This window comes from Bufo bufo, chromosome 1 (assembly GCF_905171765.1).
Source record: "Bufo bufo chromosome 1, aBufBuf1.1, whole genome shotgun sequence".
Classification (NCBI taxonomy): Eukaryota; Metazoa; Chordata; class Amphibia; order Anura; family Bufonidae; genus Bufo; species Bufo bufo.
This window is the reverse complement of record NC_053389.1, coordinates 813008431-813019652: the sequence shown is the minus strand read 5'-3', so window position 1 is coordinate 813019652 and position 11222 is coordinate 813008431.

The window sequence follows — 11222 nt, the reverse complement described above, 5'->3', positions numbered from 1 at the left end:
CCACAAAAAAGGGTATATGGTTGAATCTTCCTTTTCTCATCTTCCTCTTCCATCATATCAACATGCTTATTCGTCGCATATAATGCCCTTCGCATATAATGTGTTACAGGGTCAGCTCAGCTGCAGATCCTCGCATATAATTTTTTAGAGGGTCAGCTAACCAGCAGGCCCTCACCTACAATGTTTTACAGGGTCAGCTCACCTGAAGGAACTTGCATATAATGTTTTAGAGGGTCAGCTCACCAGCAGGCCCGCACCTAAAATCTATTACAGGGTCAGCTCACCAGCAGGCCCGCACCTAAAATCTATTACAAGTTTAGCTCACAAGCAGGCCCTCGCATATAATTTTTTATAGGGTCAGCTCAACAGCAGGCCTTCACCTACAATCTTTTACAGGGTCAGCTCTGCAGCAGGCCCTCACACATAATGTTTTAGAGGGTCAGCTCAGCAGCAGGCCCTCACACATAATGTTTAAGATGGTCAGCTCAGCAGCAGGCCCTCACACATAATGTTTAAGATGGTCAGCTCGGCAGCAGGCCCTCGCCCATAATGTTTTAGATGGTCAGATCAGCAGGCCCTTTCTCCAAATGTTTTTGAAGGTCACCAGCAGGCCATCAATCATAATTTTTCAAGGGTGTGCATGATGCCCTCTTTTATGTGTAACAAAGGGTGTATTGGAGCGCCGGTTCCTTGTAATTTTTGGCAGCCTTTTCACTTAGTGCATAGACTTTATGAGTGTAGGAGTCCCACTACCTGAACTATTGTACCACAATGTGAATAAGGCCCTCCTTTATGTGATATACAGGTTGTATCGGAGTGCCTCTTCCTTGTAATTTTTGGCAGCACTTGCACTTTATATACAAGTAAATATACAGGAAAGAACATTTCCTAACAATTTTTCCTCTAAAATCGATTTTATCTTCGGTTTGGTGCGTATTATTGTCAGTCTGTAAAATTGGCGTACTACTCGGACAACATCGAACAACTTCCCAGCAGCGACCTGGGAGTCCAAGATGCATCCAGACATCCTCCCCATGCTGTTCCCGAACCATTTCGGTGGTGTTTCCATCAATTTCTGACCTTTTCATGTGAACCAGACACCCTCCCCTCTTCAGAGCAGGGGGTGCCTGGTTTAATGCTCGGGTTCTCCCATTGACTTCCATTCTACTCGGGTGCTCGGTAGAGCACCCGAGCATCCTGATGTGTTCGGCCAGAGCAACCGAGCACTTTGGTGCTCGATCAACACTAATACTGGCCCCTCTGTATTATTATTATTATTATTTCCCCCTCTGTATTATTATTATTATTATTTTTAATATTAATAAGTGTTGAGCACGAATATTCGAATAGCAAATTTTTATCGCGAATATCGCCCCTTCGAGAATTCACTAATATTTTGAATATAGTGCTATATATTCGTTATATCGAATATTCGGCATATTTTTCCATTTGAACACATGATTCCTCTCTGCTTCTTGCTTGTGGGCCAATGAGAAGGAAGCAATGTCAAGTTCACAAGAATACTTAGTGCACCGATCAGTAATCTGTAGTCAGACCTGCTAAATGGGAAGTTGCACGTAGTGCGAAAAAATATTCTAATCACTGCCGATTAGCGCAATCGCGAATATATTGGAGCACTTGACTCTATCTGCATATAAAGCTATTGTATTGTAATGTGGGGTAGCAATCAGTTCAGAGTTCTCAGGATTACTATGCATTATAGGGATTTATTTATATGAATAAAAGGACTGAAAAATACAAGCAAAGCTTCAAAAGAGTGAGCATTATTTATACCTCACGAATAACCTTTTGAATAAGACTAATACGACTGAGTGGACTATTTATAGTGCCGCCATAACAGCTTTGAGCTGATTTACCTGTTAATTCTGCAAATAACTTAGTACAGAGATTAGCAGATTTCTTGAAATTTTTCTCATGTCCGATTCTATTAAATCTATCAAAAGATTTGATTTGGTTCCAAATGAGAGATGAGCCAATCGATTCCAAACAAATCAGATTGATTTAGAATTTCACCAAAGTTTGTCCGCCAAAAAAATCCGAAACGTTTTTGATTTTGTATTGGATAAATCGCATAAGAACGGTGTTCAGCGCCATTTTACTGTAAATATTGGTGGGTAAAAGCATGATGGAGTGAGAAAATGAGCTACATGACACTGGGATGAAGTGTGGGGGGGCTTGACCTGATTGGCTCAGAGGCTGACAGCCTGGATCAGCCAGTCAGGGGCAAAATTCCGGAATGTCCTTTGCTGAGCTCATAGAACACCTTTCTGTGTTCAGCTTCTGAACTGGAAGGCTGTGTCTTGTGGCAGTGTCTGACAAAAAGCAATTGCAGACACAACCCAGTAATATTGCTGTACTAAATACTCTACAGCGAGAGAATAGGGAGATTTGAGTAGATTTTAGGTAAATTGATCGGTGAAATTTTTGAGAGGGTTTGGGGCTGGTCTGCATTTAATACATCTGCTGCTGGCAGCTAGTTCTGCCTTACAAAACCCCTCTCAAGACAAAGAAATTCAGCCAACTTAAAAAAAAAAGAAAACAAAAAAACAAACTTTGTTCTACAGTTTATAGGCTTATTGCCAGCACCCCAATAGCATTCTGTTGCAAACAGTGAGCAATTGTATCCGGAGTCAGTATTGGGGTACTTAGGACATTAACTGGGAGATAATGGGGTTGTTGCAGTTAGATCCATCTACATGATTTGGACATCGTGTCAGTGGTCTGGATAAGCATCGGCTGTGACTGCAAAATATACCAGTGGGTGATAATTAAGCTATGGGACAACCTAAAACATTGGGAGACAGTGGTTAGAGCCTGGTACAGGGCAGTGGGACTACGGGTCCCAGTTTGGGATATCTAGGACTGGATCTCGGAGGGTGTCCGCCCAAGTGTCCAGGGGTGCAGCTTATCCGGGCCATTTATCTGCATTTGCTGTAACATTGTGGACAAAAGAATAGACAGTTGCATCGTTATCCTGCCTAGGTGATTAATACGACCCACAACCCCAGATACATACTAAATAATGTCAGAGTGACACTGACATACACTCACCTAAAGAATTATTAGGAACACCTGTTCTATTTCTCATTAATGCAATTATCTAGTCAACCAATCACATGGCAGTTGCTTCAATGCATTTAGGGGGGTGCTCCTGGTCAAGACAATCTCCTGAACTCCAAACTGAATGTCAGAATGGGAAAGAAAGGTGATTTAAGCCATTTTGAGCGTGGCATAGTTGTTGGTGCCAGACGGGCCGGTCTGAGTATTTCACAATCTGCTCAGTTACTGGGATTTTCACGCACAACCATTTCTAGGGTTTACAAAGAATGGTGGGAAAAGGGAAAAACATCCAGTATGCGGCAGTCCTGTGGGCAAAAATGCCTTGTGGATGCTAGAGGTCAGAGGAGAATGGGCCGACTGATTCAAGCTGATAGAAGAGCAACGTTGACTGAAATAACCACTCGTTACAACCGAGGTCTGCAGCAAAGCATTTGTGAAGCCACAACACGCACAACCTTGAGGCGGATGGGCTACAACAGCAGAAGACCCCACCGGGTACCACTCATCTCCACTACAAATAGGAAAAAGAGGCTACAATTTGCACGAGCTCACCAAAATTGGACTGTTGAAGACTGGAAAAATGTTGCCTGGTCTGATGAGTCTCTATTTCTGTTGAGACATTCAAATGGTAGAGTCCGAATTTGGCGTAAACAGAATGAGAACATGTATCCATCCCCTGATGGCTACTTCCAGCAGGATAATGCACCATGTCATAAAGCTCCAATCATTTCACATTGGTTTCTTGAACATGACAATGAGTTCACTGTACTAAAATGGCCCCACAGTCACCAGATCTCAACCCAATAGAGCATCTTTGGGATGTGGTGGAACGGGAGCTTCGTGCCCTGGATGTGCATCCCTCAAATCTCCATCAACTGCAAGATGCTATCCTATCAATATAGGCCAACATTTCTAAAGAATGCTATCAGCACCTTGTTGAATCAATGCCACGTAGAATTAAGGCAGTTCTGAAGGCAAAAGGGGGTCCAACACTGTATTAGTATGGTGTTCCTAATAATTCTTTAGGTGAGTGTATACAGCTATGGGTAAATGCATGGTTGATGGTGCAATTGCAGTGGCTGTGTTTGGGGTGGCCCCAACACTACGCTGGGTCCCCCGGACACCATTGAGGTGTCACCACATGTTGCTGCACTCCAGAAGGGATGGTAAGACCTGGTGCACCCCAATGGAATATAAGTCCAGAGAGTCAGGGACTGCAGTAAATCAGGGTGCTTCTTCACTGGAGGAATTCAGGTGCAAAAGAATACAGGCAAGGCATAGAGTTGGCTTCTCCAGTCTCCTCCCTGGCAGAAGAAGGGTTTGATACTGAGGAAAGCACTGAGCTAGCTGTCCCTCTCTCTCTTCAGAAGGCTGGCATCCTGGTCAAAGGCCCACAATCGGTAGGTAGCTCAGTAGTCCGGGTGGCTCCTTGGTCACAGGGCTTGTGACCCATGGTCTGTGGCTCAGCGTCCCCATCTCAGTGTCTTCTTCTGGTTACTCATGAAAGCTGGCATGAGTCTTCCCTCCAAGCACTGGTCCGTAACTGCAGCACACTAGGGGCTCTGACTGCTCTCCTTAAATACAGTTTTAGGCTACTTTCACACTAGCGTTCGGAGCGGATCCGTCTGATGTTTCATCAGACGGATCCGCTCCGATAATGCAGACGTTTGCATCCGTTCAGAACGGATCCGTCTGCATTATTACTTAGAAAATTTTCTAAGTCTGAAAGTAGCCTGAGCAGATCCGTTCAGACTTTACATTGAAAGTCAATGGGGAACGGATCCGCTTGAAGATTGAGCCATATAGTGTCATCTTCAAGCGGATCCGTCCCCATTGACTTACATTGTAAGTCTGGACGGATCCGCTCGCCTCCGCACGGCCAGGCGGACACCCGAACGCTGCAAGCAGCGTTCAGGTGTCCGCTCACTGAGCGGAGCGGAGGCTGAGCGCTGGCAGACGGATGCATTCTCAGTGGATCCGCCTCCACTGAGAATGCATTAGGGCCAGACGGATGCGTTCGGGGCCGCTCGTGAGCCCCTTCAAACGGAGCTCACGAGCGGAGCCCCGAACGCTAGTGTGAAAGTAGCCTAATCTAGACTAGAACCTTCTAGTGGGAGGGGTGGAGTGGAGAAGCTCAGCACAAACAGATACATTGTAACACTTTCTGTCTTACATTAGAGCCTCAATGGCGATGACACAGCAGTTTTTCCAGACAAAAACAAGTTTCCAGACATAATAATAGCAAAACCAGACATTCAAAAGGTCAGGCTGTCTGGTTTCGGTGGTAAACAAGTCTGGGTTTTTTCCTCCAGCTGTGGAAAATTACCAGTATCTCATTCAAAGTCCTAACAGTCTCTCAGTATTCATTAACCTTTTCCACAGAGCCTTGCAAATACACTGACGCTTCTTATGACGATATTGAAGTGGAGGCTTCTTCACCTTTTTTCTGGCCACCATTCCAGACTTGTGTAATGCGTGTCGCACGGTGCTTGCATGGATGTCTGTGATCTCTCTATTATGAAGCATAAGAGCCACCTCCACTACCGTGTCTGTCGCACCAGAACTGATAGACCTTATGATGAGCCGACTTGTTGACTCTGATATTTTGCCTTGACGTCCACCTCTCGGCTCTGGAATTGATGGACGGACCTCATTTCGTATTCTTCCAACTTTCATGGTGCTCACATGATGCAGTTTGGCAATTTTCTTGGCCAAGATACCGTTATCGATGAGATGGATGATGCTGTTTCTCTTTTCTTGGGAAATGTTCTTCATGGCTGCTCCTAAATTCAAACCAGTGACCTTTCACTTTGGAATCAACCTAATAACATACTGAGCCAATAGGAAAATGTGAGAACAGGTTGTAATTTGTAGTATACAAATTACTCCCCCCCCCCCCCATCTTTTTTTTTGCACAAGCCCTTTAAGGGAAAAAGCTACTGGATTCTACAGAAGGTTAAACAGCCACAGAGGAAGTAGTTCCGGGCACCCGGCAGAGTAGGTAAATGCACTTACATTGAGGCTACAGACCTCTCTGCATGTGGTGGGAGCAACAAAATTCAGGTTTCCCATCACACAGCAAGGACATACTGATCATCTGTTGAAACTGGACTATATTGCAGATATACCAATATAGTGAGAGACAAGTTGCACCCCTTGGTCGATTTGGGAAGACTATATAGGCTATAAGGTTCACCTTCCAGGATGACAACGACCCTAAACATCCAGCCAGAACTAAAATTGAATGAATTAGATCAGGCATGCTCAACCTGCGGCCCTCCAGCTGTTGCAAAACTACAACTCCCAGCATGCCCGAACAACCTACAGCTATCAGTCTACAGCAGGGCATTGTGGAAGTTGTAGTTTTAAAACAGCTGGAGGGCCACAAGTTGAGCATGCCTGAATTAGATCAAAGCATATTCATGTGTTAGAATGGCCCAGTCACAGTCCAGACCTAAATCCAATGGGGAATCTGAGGCAAGACATGAAAATTGCTATTCACAGATGCTCTTCATCCAATCTGACTGAGCGCGATCTATTTTGCAAAGAAGAATGGGCAAAAATAGTGGAAGCAATGCTCTGCCCTGTTTCTTTTGGGGATGGGCAGATTTTCATTGAGGAGGATATGGAGGAGGTAAAAATGTGCCTGATGTGGGAAACAGACTGACACAAATCTGGAGCTGTCAATAAGACCTGGCCTTGTGCTGCACTGACACTGCCACGACAAACATAGACCCAGTGGACCAAGAAAGACCTGTCCATGCCTGTAACAGCTGCTCCACATGCCCAGGTTGGCGTGCACCTTGTGCTGCTCTGCGACAATTTCTAGGAGCGACACACATTCTCCAACACAGGCATGAATGGCTTTTTTTTGAGAGATTATGGAAGATGACACTTTTTTGAGGGGAAAAATGGACAGCTGGCCAGAAGTGCTAAATGTTATAGAACAGAACTTCATGACATTTAGAAAACGAGACATAAGTGAGAATATCATACAGCAGAATAAAATTTCTCTGCCCTGTAAAAGTAAGATGGCGAGCACAGTTTCATGCGATTTGTCCAAAGTGAATCGTCAGAAGTTCAGATTTGTTTGGCAGAAGAAATTTTCTAAATTTTTGACAAATCCAGTTCATGCTTATCTTTATCTTAGTAGGACATTTCATAATACTAGGATGCCAATATAAATCCATAGAATGATCACATAGTGTTGCTGGTGTAATAGCAGTGATGTATTGATCTATAAAGTGTCCAAATAGTGTGTTGTTGCACTATACCAGTGGTGCCCAACCATTTTTCGTCTGAGGCCCGCACTAGACATGGAATAAATTTTGCTTGTGCTGCAATATTATGAGTCCTCTCTCCCTCATTAATATTGCTTAGCGCGTCCTGAGGAGCAACCCAGGCGGCCCACACGGGCACCAGACATAGTGATCACATATTAAGAAATAGGCTCAGGTCCAATCACTGCCACCACTACCACACCTCGCCAGTCACATCCTCCATAGACCTCCTGCTCCCATCTGACTTGTCCTCACCTTCTCCATCGATGTGCTCTGATGCCTGGCTGAGAGTCCAGAGGTGGTCTGTACGGGCCGGTGTGGGGAGTTGGGGTCTTAAGTCGCCGCAAAACTAATAATAGTACTGCCCTACAGTATAATTAGGAATGGCGGCACCGGCGCGTCTCTTCTGCAACTGTGTGCAAGCTCTGCTTTTGGACACTGCACGAGCCGCATGACACAGCTTCACGGGCCGGATGTGGCCCGCGGGCCGTAGATTGGGCATCACTGTACTAGATAATACTGCCATACAGCAGACCTATAGCATCCGTACAACAGTGACACTGCAAACGTAAAAGAGCTACATAGTGCCCAGATAGAACCTTATTGCACCGCATGATGCTGTGCAATCTACAGTTTAAAACATTTAATACTCGCATACATAAAAAAAGCCATATAGTGCCCAAGTGTAACTGCTCTACCAAGATTAAACAGTATCACAGCCAATGCCATGAGGTTTATTTATAAAACCACTACAAATTTTCCACCATAGAATTGTGTTTGGAAAATTTGCATCAGATTACAGTACTTGGCTGGGACCTCTAAATGGTGTAAGACTGGAAATAACTGCACATTTTGCTAACTCTTGCCTCTAATATCCCTTAGTTTCCACAATGTCCCTATGAGCTCCCCCTCTTAACATCCACAGTAAACTGGTGGAGCTTGTCCAGTCAGCTCAAGAACCCTCCAACCTCATGACTAAATATCATTATCTTATCTGCACAGAGAGCCAGAGTGGACGTGAATTCAAGACCCTTCAGGTGACGTGCAGTCTTGAAAAACATCGGCTTTCCTAGAGGTTTTGTTAAGGGCCTGCATGCACCATAACATATTGGGGCAAAGGGGGGTAAGGTACATGGTAGGAACCATGGGGTCTGGTGTCCAACGAAGCCTACAGGTAAGTGAATTCTTTGCCATTGCGGAGAAGTGGAGATATGTTTTTAGAAAATGTTTGTAGGTAGGGGTATTGCTACAGTGGTGTGGACATTTTGGTAGATGTTGGTAGCCTTCTGCTTTGTTTAGAACTGGCCTTGGTGGTGGCTTTTTTTATTTATTTATTGTGAACAAATGTCAATTAAAATTTTTTGTAGATTGAAAGAATGGTTTGTCCTTAGTTTATGGGGGATTCATGGAAATGTTTTGGTAGATATTCAGTTTTTGATATTTCTGGATGTTCTGGTCGACTGTAATGTCTGGTTTATGGAGGAAAGTTCTGATGCAATTTCTCTTTTGTCATGGTGGGGAACTTCAGATTTTTTGTGCCTTGTAGAGGGCAACCATTATTTTTCTCCTTAGCAAAAAGTATACAGTCAGGTCCATAAATATTGGGACATCAACACAATTCTACGATTTTTGGCTCTATATGTGGCACACTGAGCATGAGTGCTTGGCCTGTGTTCTGGGGACTCGGAGCTCCCCCTTATTCAAACAAATAACTGTCCCTTCTCTCCCTCTTCATCTTCCCCCACATCCAAAACCAGACCACTGCCATAAACTTCTTAGTCCCTGACCCAGAGGTGACAACGATTACTGGCCTCCACGACACTTATATAAACATGCCTGTATAGTGGACAGCTTTAAAGGGGTTTATTACTTTATGATAGGATAGGGGCACGCTTCCGGAAAGTGGGGGCAAGCTTCTCTCCATACCTCGCTGTCATTGGGAAAATCCCAAAATCTTACTCCGGTCATAACTCGAAAATACAGCTCAATAGAGATTATTGAGGTACGCCATTTTAACGGTCAGGTGGTGACGGTGCCACACATACCAAAAAACACCCACTTATGTTAAATCCTGGCTCAGAAAATCAGTTCTGATTGGGTCACGTGGACACCCCGTGTTTGGTAACCCTGTGACCCCAATACTGAGAGCTGAAAAATGAGCCCACAATTATTGGACGGGCATTCTCCTGTGTAGAGTTATGGGCAGAAATCCATTTTAGACCAGTTTTCAGCGTGACTGACCGGTCATAAAAGTCAGAACAAGATGTGCTTTAACTGGAGTCTGTCAGCTTTAATTTGACGGTATTTACATCCAAATCAGGTGAACGGTGTAGGAATTACAACAGTTTGCATATGTGCCTCCCACTTGTTAAGGGACCAAAAGTAATGGGACAATTGGCTTCTCGGCTGTTCCATGGCCAGGTGTGTGTTATTCCCTTATTATCCTAATTACAATGAGCAGATAAAAGGTCTAGAGTTAATTTCAAGTGTGCTGTTTGCATTTGGAATCTGTTACTGTCAACTCTCAAGATGAGATCCAAAGAGCTGTCACTATCAGTGAAGCAAGCCATCATTGGGCTGAAAAAAACACAACAAACCCATCGGAGAGATAGCAAAAACATTAGACGTGGCCAAAACAACTGTTTGGAACATTCTTAAAAAGAAGGAACGCACCGGTGAGCTCAGCAACACCAAAAGACCCCGGAAGACCACGGAAAACAACTATGGTGGATGACCGAAGAATTCTTTCCCTGGTGAAGAAAACCCCCTTCACAACAGTTGGCCAGATCAAGAACCCTCTCCAGGAGGTAGGTGTATGTGTGCCAAAGTCAACAATCAAGAGAAGACTTCCCCAGAGTGAATACAGAGGGTTCACCACAAGATGTAAACCATTGGTGAGCCTCAAAAACAGGAAGGCCAGATTAGAGTTTGCCAAACGACAGCTAAAAAAGCCTTCACAGTTCTGGAACAACATCCTATGGACAGATGAGACCAAGATCAACTTGTACCAGAGTGATGGGAAGAGAAGAGTATGGAGAAGGAAAGTCACTGCTCATGATCCTAAGCATACCACCTCATCAGTGAAGCATGGTGGTGGTAGTGTCATGGCGTGGGCATGTATGTCTGCCAATGGAACTGGTTCTCTTGTACTTATTGATGATGTGACTGCTGACAAAAGCAGCAGGATGAGTTCTGAAGTGTTTCAGGCAATATTATCTGCTCATATTCAGCCAAATGCTTCAGAACTCATTGGACGGCGCTTCACAGTGCAGATGGACAATGACCCAAAGCATACTCCAAAAACAACCAAAGAGTTTTTTAAGGGAAAGAAGTGGAATGTTATGCAATGGCCAAGTCAATCACCTGACCTGAATCCGATTGAGCATGCATTTCACTTGCTGAAGACAAAACTGAAGGGAAAATGCCCCAAGAACAAGCAGGAACTGAAGACAGTTGCAGTAGAGGCCTGGCAGAACATCACCAGGGATGAAACCCAGCGTCTGGTGATGTCTATGCGTTCCAGACTTCAGGCTGTAATTGACTGCAAAGGATTTACAACCAAGTATTAAAAAAAGAAAGTTTGATTTATGATTATTATTCTGTCCCATTACTTTTGGTCCCTTAACAAGTAGGAGGCACATATGCAAACTGTTGTAATTCCTGCACCGTTCACCTGATTTGGATGTAAATCCCCTCAAATTATAGCTGACAGTCTGCAGGTAAAGCACATCTTGTTCGTTTCATTTCAAATCCATTGTGGTAGTGTATAGAGCCAAAAATGTTAGAATTGTGTCGATGTCCCAATATTTATGGACCTGACTGTAGATTGTTTTGTGGATGGTTGATGTATCAGCCAAATTC